Below are 16,990 nucleotides of genomic sequence, written 5' to 3' on the forward strand. Positions count from 1 at the left end.
TCTCACTATTTGTTTCATATTTACAAAAGGAATATGTTACCATAAGCATTTTATCATATAGTTATTAAAACATTTAATGAATCACATATAAAATCCACAGATCTAATTGACAGAACAGAACCGAAGAAAATAACATGCGACATATAAAATGCAAAACACGCAAATCACGCAGACGCCAAATTCACTCGCAACACTTTACATCAATTATATTAATTAACATTCGTTCAACAGTTATATACAGATATATAATAATATAATAATATGAACATTTGAAATTAGAAATACAAGACGAAAATATGTTCTTCATTTCTCCTAGGTCATTTAAAAATATTGTCTACATCGTATTATGTTCCTACTTAAAATATTGTTCTTATTGTACTTGTATATTCAAAACATTTCAGTTTTAAGTGGCTCATTACTAAAAACTTATAACTTTGGTATGTTGATATTATATATCAATTATTACTGTTTATATTATTAGTATAAGTATGTTTATTATTATACGATCTATTGGTATATAACGCTAAATTCTTGGGCAGGGAATTTTATGGTTAACGATACATTAGAAAATCTCAGGTTGGAAAATTTTAATGACTCACCGGTTACTAGCATCCGTCCTTTTTAACCTGTTAACTGTGGAATTTAGTTTTAAAAATCTCTCGCTTTGCGCGCAATAAAATGAAAAAATGAAGTGTGCACTCGTCGAATGTAGGACGAATGCACCTAGAGTATATTTTAATGAAAAATCAAAGCAAAACAAAGAAGAATTACGGTTAACTGGTTAACTTGGACAAAATTTAAAGAGGTAGGTTCTAATTTTAAAAAGATACTACGGCTAGCAATTGAATTATTACACATATGAAAAATCTGTAGCCATGAATATATACAAAACGTTATACCATACCATTTTTCATCTGTAACATTTCTTTCTATCTCCAACCAGAACAAACATATGGCTTGTAACCGTTGCATAAATCACTCTGTATATATAAAACAATAATTTATATTATAACGAATCAAGGAATAATTATAACCAATCAAATACATTTTTCGAAAGGAAAAATAATATTTTTACATATTCAAGGACGTATCAAACCAGGACAGTTGCTATCATAACTATAAATATTGATTTTGCAGGCTGATGGTATATTCTTATATACAATGGTTGTTACCCAATATATCTGAAAACTTATGCAAGCAGTCTTCACACATAACGTTCGATCGAGATGACCAGATTTTCGGGGCGAAAACTTGATTAAATGAAAGTTTGCTGGATTTCGTCTGATGTTCAGTTCACTCATGCCCTCAAGCTATCTACATCTGTATACATATCGTCATAAAGAAATGAAAAATATAACGGTACAGAGCCATGTGAGAGTAATACTTAAAAGTAACTTTGTGTCAATTTGAAAGTGAACTGTATATCCTTGAGAATTATACTATTGAATATAAAATCATCGTGCATAGGGCAATATGAATTGATAGTATAAGATGGGAAGTTAGGCTGATAGCTTGTAAGATCTAAAGCCTTTTACACTAAAACTATCAAGTAATCAAATTGTCTAATATTTATTTTTTTATATAAATTATAAAAATGAAATTATTAAAATTTCGATTGATTTGTACTTTAAATTGCATATTAGTGAACTAACTTATGAAAAAAAATGTTCAAAAAAACCAGTGTATCTTCTTAACAATAACATGAGCAGAAATCCAAGATATCATATAAATCATTTTGACCTGCCTGGTAGTTCTAGTGTTAATCAATAGAAAAAGTTAAGAAATCGTAATTAAAATTTTGTTGTGAACATAGCAGTAAGGTGAGTACAAATGAATATCAGTCTTAAAATATAAGTGCTTCAGAGTGCACGAGTTTCAAATTACAACGAATTTTGGAAATTTTCCTTTAGCAATTTAACAGTAATCGTAGCAAAAATCAGTCAAATGACCAGATATAAGATTTGATTAGAAATTCTATATTTTCTTTCACTCATTTAACTTTATATCAATTCCTATACTGTCAGATTAATCAGTTCTGCAATTTTTATTTTTCCTTTTGTTTCTGTTTCTACTAAGATAAACTTATCATTTAAACCGTTTATCTTTATTTTGTAGCCAGTTATTTGATTGGTTACGGTAGGAATAGATACACCGTCGGTCAAAAGTTTGGGCCCAATACATCGGTTAAAAGAAAAACTTCCATTTTTTATAGACAACGTTTATTGGAGAATTTTTGTGTATAATGAAGCAACATGAACATGTGTGTATTAGATAAATATAAAAATATATAATTTTTATCATTTTATTTTATATATTTATAAGACATATCATTTTTAATTTGTGACGTTACATTTCAAGGGGTCTGAAACCTTTAACAGGCAGTGTATATACAAAGTGTCAACACGATTAGTGTTAAGTTGTATTAAAAGTTTAAAGTAGTGTTACCTTGTTTGCGCATATATCTTTTCAAGGAGAAAAGATAAATTTTATTTCTTTAATCGTTCTTTCACGTTCCAAAAATTTTAATCAAAAGATAATTAAAATTAGTTTATGAAAAAAACTTGGAAGTGTTAAATACATTCTGAGATAAGATGGAATTGGGTACGTGTGACAAGATGGTACTGTGCTTATTTTATTGCGATAAACTGACATTTCTTGTGAACGTTGTCTTTATTACAGATACATATTTTTATGTATTGTAAAATGGTTAGAATATATAAATGGAAGACTAACGGAGTAAAGAGAATATGAAAAGAGCAAGTTAGCGAGGTTTTAAAGGATTTTATATATCTACACTATATATTGTAATACATCTATTTTGTATATTTTTTATAAATAAATATAATATATAAATAATAAAATATATTTTGCTTTCACACTAGTCCCATCTTATTTCTCAGTCTCATTTTACCTTACATATAGAACAAAATGGAAAAACACAAATAGTTGAAAAAAGAGTGAGTATACAGGTTTCTGCTTTTAGTGATATCAGCTTGTATGTTAAAAAGTTAAGAAATGATAAAGTAAATTATTAGTTCATTTTCAAAGTTGCTTTTCGAGAACACAAGTGTGGAGTCGAAAATAGGTCAGTAGTTACAAGCGTCGTATTATCTGCATGATCATCGTAAACTGAGTACCTAACGGTACTGACCAATAACCTAAAACACGAACCTTACAGTATGTAACTAATAGACGGATATTTGACTTTCACTTTTCGTTAACTTGTCAGAATTTATGACCACAGACATTTTTAAGGTACCTATATATACTACATTCGCATTTCATTGAATTTTTACCACTTATGCCGTCAATTTGAGATTACTTTATTGATCAATCACTATTTAAAAATGTTGTAAAAATGTCATCGTAGAGAATTAACCACATTTACTCGTAAGCTTCATGGAATATTACAATAAAAATATAAAATAACTTTACTGTATATTCTAGATAGCAATGTAGAAGTAGAAATCGGTTAATCCAATCAATGCTGTCAGAACCAGATTGTAATTATACTATCGTATGGAACAGTATCAAACTTGTAATGGAAACACCAACAATCATTTACTATTTCTACAAAAGTTCAATGCTGTACGACTTTGCTTTAAAGCTAATTTGACATTTTGCCGACTCTCACTCAAATTTAAAAAGATGCCGCGATAAGGATCCAAGTGGAGATGGAAGTTAAAAAATTCTTCTTAAAAATATTTATAATTCGAATGGTCGGCAGATGCGAAAACAGTCTTACAGTGTATCTCATTTTAACGCCGAAAATTTAGCATTTTTTAACATTTATAGAGTTTATGACAGTGATAGTTGATTGTTTGTTTAACGGCTCTGTAAATGGGTGGTAAAAGGAGGAAAGAATTAGAAAAGAATGGATAAGAGGAGAAATGGTTTTGTTCGGGATCTGCTAGTGGACTCATCAGTAAAGCTATCCTAATAGATCCCTGCCGCGAGGACGTACAAAGGAGGTTTAGGGACTGTATTTATACAAATCGCTGGAGAACTGAACAGAAGCAGGAAAGGCAAATAGGTCTTTTAGCCTTTTAGTGGCGAGTGTAGGAGGTACTACCACAATCTTTTTACGACTCCTCTTGTAATGTATGCACAGGTCAGCGAACCTTAACGAGAATGAAATACATAATTAGTTAGATACCACACTGTTGGCCACAGTCTGTGAAGTATCCATTGAAATATCTGAAGTGTCCATCAAGTATTCTGATATAGAATTATTTGAATATTACCGATAGTATCGGTATTGTTCCCATGACTATAGCCTAGAACCAATGATTCCTTTAAAATCAACCGAGACTCTTCTGGAAAGTATAAGGTGAGACTTGTAATATCCATTTTTCTCGTAACTAATACTCTAGTCTCCCCACGTTGTTCACTTTCTTACCCCTACTCATCATGATTCAAAATTACAATTCACCGACCGATAAAGATAAGCGGTTATCTTTCAGCTGAGATTATAAGTGAAGCCTTTTTTGTTGAAAATAATCTTAGAAAAATATTTCATGAACATCAGAATTAATTTTCTGTGATAGTTGTCGATTTACATTATCAGTTCTATAAGTACAGTAATTTTTAACAACTAATGTGGATTATACAGTTTTTTAAACATTGATAAGTGTGAGAATATGGTATTTTTTTATTGAATAAAAAATGGTGTTTATCGAATTTCAGATGTTTAAATAACTACTTGTTTTCTCTTTTACATAGAAAATTTAAAAATATTCAAACAGATGTGGTAGATGTTGAAAATTACACAGGCGTAAACAAAGGCGTTAGTTAAGGGATTATTATAGGAAATCCTAACATCTCCGGCAAGTTCATCTCCATGCATCGTTAAGGAAAGTGTTACTTCCTTCTTCTTAGAGATAACGATAATAGGCACATCGCATAATAGAATCTACCGTGCATTTTGCATCGAGATCATCATTTGATGTTAGTGGAGCAATAAATAATAATAACAAGGTGGCGAATGAACGATGGAATAACCATTTCGTGTACCGTGAGAAATCCATTTGCTTTCCGTACCACAGGATAAATGATTTAATCTTTGATGTAAACTTTGCAAGTTTCCGGGATACTTCGTCAATCTGTAAGATTCCGCACTAAAATTAACTTATACAGGGTGGACCGCGAAACATGATCGGCTTAGACTATTCTACTTGCTAACAATACGATCAGAATTCTTTAGCTAAAATTACAAAGTACAAGAAGAGCTTTAAGATGATTGCACCAAATTTTTTGTCAACCCCGTTTTTCCAAAGGTATCAAGGTCACCATCGGTATTATACAGATAAACGTACATTTGTTGCACCCATCTTTTAGAGGATACTGAGACGAATTCGGCAAGCACTATAAAAAGTATTTCTTCATCGTCTAAACCAATGAAACATTTAAAAAATATCATTTACCTTAATTAAATCGATGCTCAAAATGCTGCACACTGGCAGCAATACACTCGCGTAAACGGTTAAGATATTACTGCTTAGTTCCTTCTATGACATCTGCGTTGATGGTTCACCCCTTGACGTACAATTTTCTTCGCGACTATATTCGTCTAAACAATTTTACTATCAATCAATTGCGAGTAAACAGACAAATTTCCTATTCGTTATGAATGAAAGTTTATTCTGAAGATAAAAACATTGAGAATAGCGAAGTCATTTGTCACTTCTATCTATGTGTAATAAATAACTTGGACTTTCAACGCATTGTCCTAAAAATCTTTACCACGAATCTCACTCGTTATTATACGGCAAGGGGTTAAGCATGCATCTACAATTCTCTGTCGCATATCTTTCGGCGTTGTTAAAGGTTTTCTATAAACTTTTCCTTCAATGTACCCCATGAAAAGAATTCTAACGGAGTAAGATCGAAAGAGCGAGCTGGCCAATTGATTACACTATGACTGATTCAACGTCTAGGAACTTTCCTATCGAGTACTTGACGTGCTGCCATTGCACAATGGCTGGGCAACCGTCATGTTGGTACCAACTCTTATTAGGATACAATATCGGTACTTCATCGAACAGAAATTGTAATTCATTTTCAAGGAATGCAGCGTATTTCTGGCCGTTTAGTGTACCGTTAATAAAGTAAGGTCCAATTATCCAGTTTCCTTTATAGAAAGCTCTATAGAACACTGCAAGTACTGCAAGTTTCTAGTATTTACTTGACCATAATTTATAAATGTCGATTCGTCCGTAAACAGTCCTTTATGAAAAAATAAAACATCAGTTTGTATTCGTTTTAACGCTTACCGACAAAACACTACAGCAATGCTCGCTTAAACTCCACAATTTCGGGTCCCAGCAGTGGAATTTAACCGAGCAAAAAAGCAGAAGGTAGTTATTTGCTTCCAGGAATTGATTCGAGCGCAGTCTGGCAAAGGCAAAGAATCGAAACAGTAGGAGAAGCAAGATAGACACGGGCCGCCGAAAATCGAGAGTCGAGACTCGGGACTTCAAAGCGATGTCGCGCGCGTCAAATATAAACATGCAATGGGGAAAATTTCAATTGTAGTCATTTTAACCTTACCTTTTCAAATATCATACCAGTGAATTTCTGAGATTGTTGTGATTAAAATGAGTCCAAACACGATGGAAATCTGACTAGTTTTACCGATTTAATGCAATTAACCCTCTATGGGCCGAATTTTGTTTCGTGATTATAACAAACTTTATGCAGTATGAAATTAATAAATATCAACATATGAACACAAATTAAAAATGTATTCAGTAGTTTTAATAGTTTTATTAAAACGAATATATTTTGTAACTTTGAAGTTACAATGACGTTGAACGTAAACGCCTGCGTGTATAAAAGTTTAATTTGATTAATCATTTAATGTCAGTCGTCATTTTGCAATAAAAATTAAATAAATCAATTTCACCCAGTCTATTGATGTGTGACTTCAAAGTTACATCGTCTTATAAAGGGTTAACGAAGTTAAAGATTCATTTGCCCCAAATCCATGAAACGAAACCGATTTACGTCGTGTTTGGACTCATTTTAATGATAAGAATCTCAACAATCCATCGATACTACAATTGAGAAGGTAAGGTTAAAATTATTGCATTTGAAATTTTCTTCATTGCATGTTTATACTTGACACACTTATATGACTTTGCCCTGTGTTTGTCTCTCTTCTCCTCACTATATTAATATTCTGTCTCTATCTATTTACTGTAATCACGTTACACTGAACTCGAGATAGTGAGTAGTGGTGGTGCAGTGGAATTAAGCTTCTTGATGTAGTGACACATAAAAAGGATGAAAACGGTTACGATGGAGAATACGTAAAAAAAACTTGATTTAGACATACCACAATCAGATGTTATTTGCCGGGAACTAATTTGCGGATTGTTTGCCACTGCGACTGAAGCAGCACATCCGTTTGTATCATGTATTTTAGCCTTCGGATGAACTTTCTTTCGCGGATTTAAACTGTTTCTTTATCGAAGAGTTTTAATTATTCGTTTGAATACGGAACGCGAAGGATAGCGCTTATTAGGAAATCGTTCGGCGTATAATTACTGAGCTAACACGGAATTACGACCGCACTCTCCGTAGATCAAGAGTATTCCGATCTTTTCTTCAGTACCGTAAATTATAGTTTAGCGATAATTAAATCTAAATTAAATCATTTATTAACCAAGTAATTGAAAAATGTCTCATTAGTGCACTCTTATAATTATTTTCAAGTATTAGTCTAAACGAATCTTCTGTAGATTTTCTTTTCTTTTAATAGCAGAATCTGATGAGAAAACAGTCACTGCTTATAATAAAATATTTGTGACAAGAACAAATAAATTAAAGAAAGTGATACTTAAAATGATAATAATAATTATCATTAATTAGTAATATTTACTGATACGTCATGGTTGTTTATAAGTACAAATCACCAATATGACAAAGCGGTTGGTACAATTCTTTTGTAAATAAGACGCACTTCTTCAACATAAAGGCCTTTGAAAACAGTGGAAGCGTAATTTGCGGTTCATCCAGCCTATGGGTGAGCGATACCAATGTCACCGTGCAAATACCAGCTTCTTGAACAATCTCGATAACTGCAATTATTACCGCAATGCTCACAAGTAAACTCCTCGCCAATTAAACTTAATTCACGTTACCACGGTCCTCGGACTTTTTTCCATTCAGTCACGTTTTCATTTCTTCAGCACTGTTTCGTTGGTTTAATCATTTCGATTTACGCGCGTTTTCATTTGGTTAATAATACCTTTAAATTAGAAGATAATATAAGAAAGTTGTTACTGCGTGCGTTCATATATTGTTTCAAGAATATTTCACATGCGCAGATAAATGAGGACTTCGACAAGCTTAAACGGGCTAGACATTTACACGAAAAACATTATCAATTTAGTATGTATTGCAAACGTACTATATCTTGGTATATGGCGATGATAATAATTACCGGTTTTACTGACAATTGGACGACGATTTTCTCGAATATATTGTCCCATTAATAAATATGTGTAGATATTTACATAGATATTACATTGTAGGGTCATGTAAAATAAAATAAGAACGAATATATTGTATTTTTCTTAATACGAAGCGATTCTTGATATCAAATTCCCTATTCGAAAATTAAGATTTTCTTTTCATTCCCCATCCAGCACCTCTCGGAATTTTAGTCAGTTTCCATGTGTTACGCTCGATACTATCAGTCTGTTCACGCTCCATTTAAAATTATTTCCTCGTCTATTCTTTTCGATGAACCAACATACAGTGAGATCCAATAGAGATTGGATCGATATACACGCTTATATAACACGTTCATTACAAACAACTAAATAATATTTGATCGAACCGAGAGATCTGATCACAGTATGTACATATGTATCGGTCTTTAGTCACTATCAACAATTGATATTCTTCGTCCACGGTTGCTTTCCAGTCATTCTTGTCATTCCACAATCATTAACACATTATTGATAGGCAATTTTGGACATACAGTTTATGTAACTTAGAATATTTTGCTTTTGCAATATTCTATATTGCCCTGCATTTCAAAAATTAAAATGGTTAATGCAGGTACAAACACAAGTTAAATCGTGACCAGTCAACAACGGGTTAAGAAGCAAAAACTTCATCCACCGTCTTTGGTCTTTCTTTATAACTTAAAGTGAATGCTAAGCAACAATAACAATTTATATCCAATTCCTGTGGTGATACTGTTTTTTCTTCCTTTATAATTCCGTCGCCTTGAATTTTTTCCCGTGTTTTCCGGGTGCTTTTTATTTCCTGTAATTATTATTTCTGCTGTCGGTTTTGTTACATTCGCATAGCAGCTGGGTACATATAATCTTACCGTTGGAAGACCGTTAAAATGCGACACGGTCAATCGCGCTCCTAACTAAAAATTGACAAATATTTCCAACTTTATGTACGACTTCCGGGGCAATCAATGAAACCCAAGGCGAGAAGGCATACACCTTTCCAAAACATCTGAGAAAATTATAAATTAATAACTATAACAAATTGCAATATTTCTAACAGTATGAATACAATAGAACGCCCAATTCGGCCGATAATGTAGAAAAATATTGGTTTTTATTTTTTTTAACAGCCTTCCAGTTCGAAAAATATGAAAAAGAGAGTATTAATAATTATAATGAAACGATAATTTCATGCAAATATAAAAGTGGTACTCTGATAATTTAAATAAAAAATCAGCATTTATAATTTGTTCGAATTGTTTAAAAACCGATTTTGCTAATCTGGTTATTATTTTATTCATTTCACTTTTATTTTGCTTATTATTTTGGTTTAAGAAGTTTCATTTCTTTGCTTTATTATTCGATTTTTATCTTTATATCTGTGGCACCATCGTACATACCCTACAACCGGAAATATATACGAGAAATTGGAATTAAATGTTTCGATTTAAAAAAAATATAAAATATAACTAAAAAATAGTATAGTTACTCTCTTTATGATTGTATAATTTATTATTAGATCTATTACATTTGAAGATTCTAACTTTAAATTCAATATATTGTAATGGATATTTTATTTATTTTTTATTGGACGAAGAGGAATTTCGTAGTCCTTCGTGAGGCAAGTTGTCATAACATGGGAGCAAGTCGTTAGTGACAAGTAAAGCTCCTTGAAAATTACAAATTTGACAAAATATTTCCTTTTAATAACAAAATAAAACATAAGTATGTCATTAACATTTATTTTCTTCAGTTTAGATCAACAGAAATGTATTGGTTTTAATAGAAACGAAAATAACATAACCATCAATATTATTTTCGGTATAAAATTATCTGTAGTGTAACATACTAATTAGTTTTACATTTAATTATTTACAATTTGCAGAATCGTTCGAAATCTATACTTATCATACTGACACTAATTTAAAGTGATTATACGAATATAAAGAATTAACATCGGAAATAAACAAATTCAGAAAAATCATCGGAATCGCAGTTTGGACAAACATATGACATCTGTTTTGATTTCAATGCATTTGAAATGAGTCCAGCAGTTGTACAACTGATTTATAATATGTCTCGCAATAAATAATGTAGTAATATTACGTATTATCTTCCCCATCAGACTCATTGTTTCCTTTAAGAATCTTCCCTTTAGCTTCAGATTTCTTACCTCTGTATTTTCCTATTTCTGTTCCTGTTTTTTTTTTAAATTGTTCTTTTATTTTCTTCTTTAGCTGTTCAATTGTTTTTCATTTAAATTCTTTTTTCTAGGGAGTATCAGTTAAAACTGCTGATTTTCTAATGCAACGTCTACGTTTTCCTTGTCTCGGTACTTATCTCGGCTTTAACACTGAGACGGGTCAATTTGACCCATGAACAAAATCAAACATTTTCTTTAAAAAACAACTTTAAAAACGACGTAGTTATACACAATGATCTTCTAAATAAAACTGAGATGTATGGATAATAGTCAGTACAACTGGCAGGAAAAGAATGTAATCAGTCTCTGTAATTTCCCTCACGAAGTTTGAAATGGGTCAAAATGGCCCACCCGGCAAACCTAGTGTTAATTAGGAACCGGACTACTTCCAGAAAATGAGTCAGCAACAGAATATTAAAAAATATTATACTGTACTAAGGGAACATCACTGACTAGTATTTACAATATGTATATTTTTCTGCTAAACTTTCCAAAGTCACGTGTTCCGAGTATTGAGGCAAGGACTCGTTCGTACGAGTGTGATTACAAAAATGCCCCCAATCCTCTCCATCGCCTCTTTGTGAGGAGGATCTATTCTTTGACTATCGATTCCTACCCTCGCAAGATCGCTAGCTTTCCCTGAGAACGTCGATAGGGAAAACATCTTTTTCCTCGTCTGTTTATCCTTCGTTGTAACTTCAACACCTGCAGGCCCTTGACGAGTATCCATGCTTTCCCAGCCCTCAAGATGTTTATTCCTGACAATAAATTATTCCAGACCACCCTCTCGATTCCTAGCCAGATTTCCAATCTTTCGTACAGAATTTTCAACGATGCCTATGTTGGTCCTGATTGAGGTTCTTATTCAATGCTATAATGTAGTTCCTAGTTCTCAACTGATCGATGATAGGTTACGTAAACAAGAACGAAGTCTACATCTGCGAATATGTTTCTGTTGCGAGTACATACTGACATACTTCTGTCTCCCTGAAACCATTTATAATATTATTGGAAACTGATGCCAGAGGCCAAGTATACTTAATAGTCTCTGGAACTTGATAGACTGATGTTATTTTTCCAGGATTGTTGTACAAGCAATTGTCTTCGCAATAGCACGATTATTTTTAAATGGCCCACAAACACGAACATCTAAGGACTAAACGGTGGTTGTAATGTGGGGAAGGAAAGCATTACATCTCTACTAACTTTCGCTTTTCTAATAACAGTTATGTTAATATGAGATGAATGATTGTCAAGTAACGACAAGATGGAACTGATTTTACGTGTTTTATAAAATTACTCCGTATACAGGGTGGGTCGAAAATCACAGTACAACCGGGCAGGAGCTGATTCTACGTGAGAAAATAAAACAAAAATTTGGTATAAGATTTTTTCACATGAAGCTTTGTTTTTGAGAAAATTGATTTTGAAGTGTGAATAATTGAATATGATTCGATGGTCGTTGCGCGAAGAGTTTTATTTTTACCTATTTTACGCAGATATGTACACTAATTTTATTTATTAATAATTTTGTCTAAAGTGATAATTTTCAAAACAATGCAGTGTGTGTAATGTAACAAGACTATCGATGGAATAAGTCATCACTGAAAATTTTGAAACAAATCATTTCAACGTGCGTGGTACCCCTGTCCAGCGCAAGAGGTTAAAACTACACTGCCGGTCAAAAATTTGGAACCACTTGATACGTGACGTCACAAATAGAAAATTATATATCTTATAAATATACACAAAGCTTCCCCGATAAAAATTGTTTACAAAAAATGGAAGTTTCAGGAGTCCGTATTGAAAGTCACGTATTTCGTTTTAAAAAAACCACTTAACCAGTCGGGACGAGCCATGTCATCTCTGTGCTAAGAAGGTGGAATACTTTACAAATTAAATCTTTCCGAACAGTCACATTACTTCATCATTTTTCAGGTAAAAGACCACAATGAACTGAGGAATATTTTAAAAGGTATTCTGCCATAACGTTTTCCTGTCCTTCATTAAATACGAATCTCATTCTTTATAGCTTACTGTGGCTTTTTGTTTATCTTGGAACGTTTTATCCCTTTGCGAACGACGATTGTTTAAAGTACAGCAACCTTCTATAACAGAGGTGGCCAAACCGTGGCGCATGCGCCAAACGTGGCACATTGGATAATTACAAATGCTTTTTGTAATTATTGCATCCTTGCATTGCATCCTTGCATTGCATCCTTGCGTCTACTTCTATTCTTTTTAAGTGCTTCAATAAATGTGTGCTTTTTGAACGCACGTAAATTAATTAATTTAATTGCGAGATTGAGTTATTCCTTTTTCTCCTCTAAGCGAAGCAGATCCTGCTCCTATCCCTTTTTTCCTACCACAACCGTGAACGTAAAAAGGAATCGAAGAGGTGCTTGAGTTGTATGACGCATCTGAACTTGTCTGTAAACAAAATTGGCGTATGGTATGCAAAGTATGGCCAGCTCTGTTCTACAGACTCTACCAAAATACATATGGAATTATTGAATAATACAGAATAAGGAAACTATATATAGAATGAGTATTGCGAGTAGGGATAATTAATCGTGACAAACTTTAATGTGTAACGCATTTAATGTAAGATAGAATACGTGTACTGAGGTTCACCGCACTACGTGCTACGCTACGAATTCATTTGCTCTCTCGTCGGATTCAAACTTGCCCCCGCTCGGTCGCTCTCGCCCTTAACTTGCCTTTACACTAAGCCACACACTGTATTCTCGAAAGAAACACACGCACTCTTTGCCCGATTACTAAAACTAAAACATCCATTCAACGCATCGTGCTAAACACTTAAAAAGACACGCAGTTTCACACCGTACTCACACATTCATACACACAACGCATCATGCTCGGTCACCCCACATATACAGAGTGTTCACACTATTGCTAGCCAGCGTTTTGGTTGTAAATCGTACATATTAGAAAAAAATGAAAGAGGAAAAAGTAGTACTGTTTTTTATACGCAACACAATGGCGTATGTAATCTTTTTGGGTTTATACTAGTTTGTTAGATATGAAGGTGACCTTCATTTTTTTTAACGGAATACTGTATATTTTTTATATCACATAAAAGCGTGTGCCTAGACGAATTCATCCGTATACTGCACAGTGATCTTCAAGGTCATGCAAGGTCAGAAATGGAAGAAACATACGATTTACTAGAAAAACGCTGGCTAGTAATAGTGCGAACACCCTGTATACTGATTTCTTGCTGCTTGAGTAGTTAAATCATTTCTTTGCGACTTACTATTACAAACATGAAAGTTTGATCTCGACAAAATGTCGACATTCGTCCGCGAAGAGTTAATATATCTCAAGGGAGTCATATGACAAATATTCATTGATATAGCATAAGAAATAGTACTTCTTTCTATTTTTCAGTTATATGTTGACAACTTAAAATACAGTAAACAGAACTATAATGTACCAGCAAGAAAATTATTTATACATTTCTAGATTACAGTGGAGCAAGTTGTTGCGGTAACAACATGCCCCAAGTCGCGGTAACAATTTCTAACAATTCCTGTTGACACACGGGGAAACTTACGAAAATATTGTAATTATATGTACATGCAAATGTTATATATATACATTAGTAATATTGGAATTTACCCAACTTCTCATGGGAGCGGCACTAATTAAGGATAACATCCAGAATGCTTTTAATTAATAATAATCTTTTTACCACAGGTCGCGTAACCATTATGTGAACCGGACATATAACTTTCTAATTACGGTTCACACTTTCGAAACAATCATAATTACATTGTACTTTCAATTCTCTGAAAACAAATAATGTGAATCTTGAAAGCGATATAATCAGTCTAATAATTCGTGTTGCTTAGATATCCATGGTGGCGAAGTAAAATAATATACATAAATCATTGACTGACTAATGTGCTGTTGCCTTTTCACCAAAGTCAAAAAAAAATACTTCCTTTGCCTAAAAATATGATATACATTTACAATTTTAGTTAATTAAAATCATTTTACTTGTGAAATAGTTACAAATATGTAGTAAAACAAAGAATAATAGAAAAAGTTTTAATTTAACAAAGACATGGCTTCCATGGAACATGATAATGTTGTTTGTAATCGACTCTCACGTCGAAATTTTGCCTTATTAACCCTTTGACCTACAATATTGTGTTAGACTCGTGACGAACATTTTCAATTAAATTTGAGACATTTCAGTGTTATTAATTCTTTTTATAAAACAAATTTAGTATCACTTTTCTATTATCAATCGTTAACCCTTGGAGTAAACATAGATATAGAATAAGCATTAAAATTTGTTGTGTTTTTAATCAATTATTAACGATAAAGTAATTGTATCGGTCACAGTTAAGAAATAAATCATAAAGCAAGGGGTAATATGCGGCATCTTATACTGCAATAATTTTTTAAGTAAACCAATACGCTTATTAAGCATCAGTTGCATTGATTTGGAACCTGTTCCTTGCGCTTCAATACGATTTTGATGAAAATTCGTCATTTTGTAAGAACAACGATTGTCACCCTAATTTGTCTAAAATACGTGATCTTTTTCGTCAATTACTTTTGATATATAACACCTAGCAACCACTTATTTAGAAATAAAAACAAAAAGATCAAAATAATACTATAAAGTACAGTACTACATTGCTAAATTTATTTGACTCGTCTCTACTCTTCTCCCACCTAATCCATCTGTCAGCGCCTTGAGCTCAACGAAGCCTTACTTCGTTGTCAGTGAACAAGGGTGGAGAGTAAATACAATAAAAAAAAAGGAAACAGGACATCAGTAGGATTTCGCAATTTAAAAAAGTAAACGTACAATAAAAAGATTTAATTTTCAGCCATTTTGATCTTACCTTTCTATAAAGATAACACCAATGAATAATTAAAATCCTTCCGATTAAGTTCAAACTTATGCTTTATGAGTTTCAACTTGAGCATAACACCACGAAAGTTCATAAAAATGTCTGCTGTGTTTTTGGGCTATTTAAACCTGAAATTAGTGCGGTCAAAAGATGATTCTTATTATTTTTTAATAGTTACAGGATAGTGTTTTCTTTAAATCCGACATAAATGACCTAGTTAATAGATGAAGAAAGATTATAGAAAATAATGGCCAATGTATCATTAATTAATCTTTTTCCTAAGATTAAAAATATATAAATTGAATTTTCCCTAAAAAGGCGAGAAAACTTTTGTGTTAATTTAATACTTTTTCCAGCCACAAGAGCCTTTGAAGCACAGATACTGCCACTGCTCGACGTAATACGTCGATCTCGCTTCTTTCGTGAATAACTACTCTCTCACTTTGTCGACCGGTGCTCGAATCAGTTCTTGGAAAAAAGAGATGTCTTACACACGCGAATTTAACTGCAAACTCTCGAACTCTTGTAAATTGAACTGTACACTACTGTATTAGCAAGCGCGCGCGAGAAACAGCATGAGCATGTACAGTTAGAAGATGACTTGATGTCTAGTGGAACAGCATGGGAACAAGAAGTGCCTTTCTAGCTTACAATTTTATAGTTTTGATTGGTTACGCGTAATCAGATCGATAAACATCAAGAAGTCTGGTTTAACGTACGGTATATACCCAATGAGCTTTGCCAGACGGTCCACATGGACGAGGGATTGCGATGAGGCCCAAACAGCCGAGACCAAAACCTTATCAACGTAGCTTCTCGAAGATGTGTCCTATTATACGCCTCTTACGTTAGCTCCATTGACCACCACGCTAACAGTACACAGGCGGCAAGGGGACTGTTCCACTCGTGACGTTCAAGGCAACTTCACTTTCGACGCATAGTCATTATTGGACGAAAGTGAGACGTAACGATAGAAAAGAAAATTCTCTATAGTCTGTCTCAGTCCGTTGCATTCGGTCTCGCTTCATTCCTTTGTTATTTGCGCACGCCAATAATGACTGCGTCGAAAGCCGGGGCGGCCCGAACATCGTGAATGGAAGAGTCCTGTTGCCCCTGTGCACTTTTAGCTTGGTGGTCGATGGAGTTAACGCGAGAGGCGTACAGTAGACTGATGATAGCACCGAGCTCACTTTTCAAAGCTCTACTAGCTATCCGAGCTAATGCCGCGACAGATGGGGCATTGCTCACGTGTCGGAACCCTCGAGGGATCCCTAGCTAAACATACGAACTTTCAACCATTACCCCCTCGAAGCCAATACCAAATGACCAGTGTAGTCTCACAGCCACTGGGCACCGGTCCCCGAGGTACCAGTTATAACAGTCTACTGGTTGGACCGCTAGGATAAAGGTTTTACCACTAT

General features: G+C 33.4%; 1 protein-coding gene across 4 annotated transcripts in view; it reads right to left on the bottom strand.

Moving 5' to 3' along the window:
* Cad99C (cadherin 99C) overlaps window positions 1-16,990 on the bottom strand; it is a 303,145-nt gene that overhangs the window by 224,027 nt on the left and 62,128 nt on the right. The gene's annotated exons all lie outside the window — the stretch shown is intronic.

The sequence above is a fragment of the Nomia melanderi genome, chromosome 13 (assembly GCF_051020985.1).
Source record: "Nomia melanderi isolate GNS246 chromosome 13, iyNomMela1, whole genome shotgun sequence".
In the NCBI taxonomy this organism is placed as follows: domain Eukaryota; kingdom Metazoa; phylum Arthropoda; class Insecta; order Hymenoptera; family Halictidae; genus Nomia; species Nomia melanderi.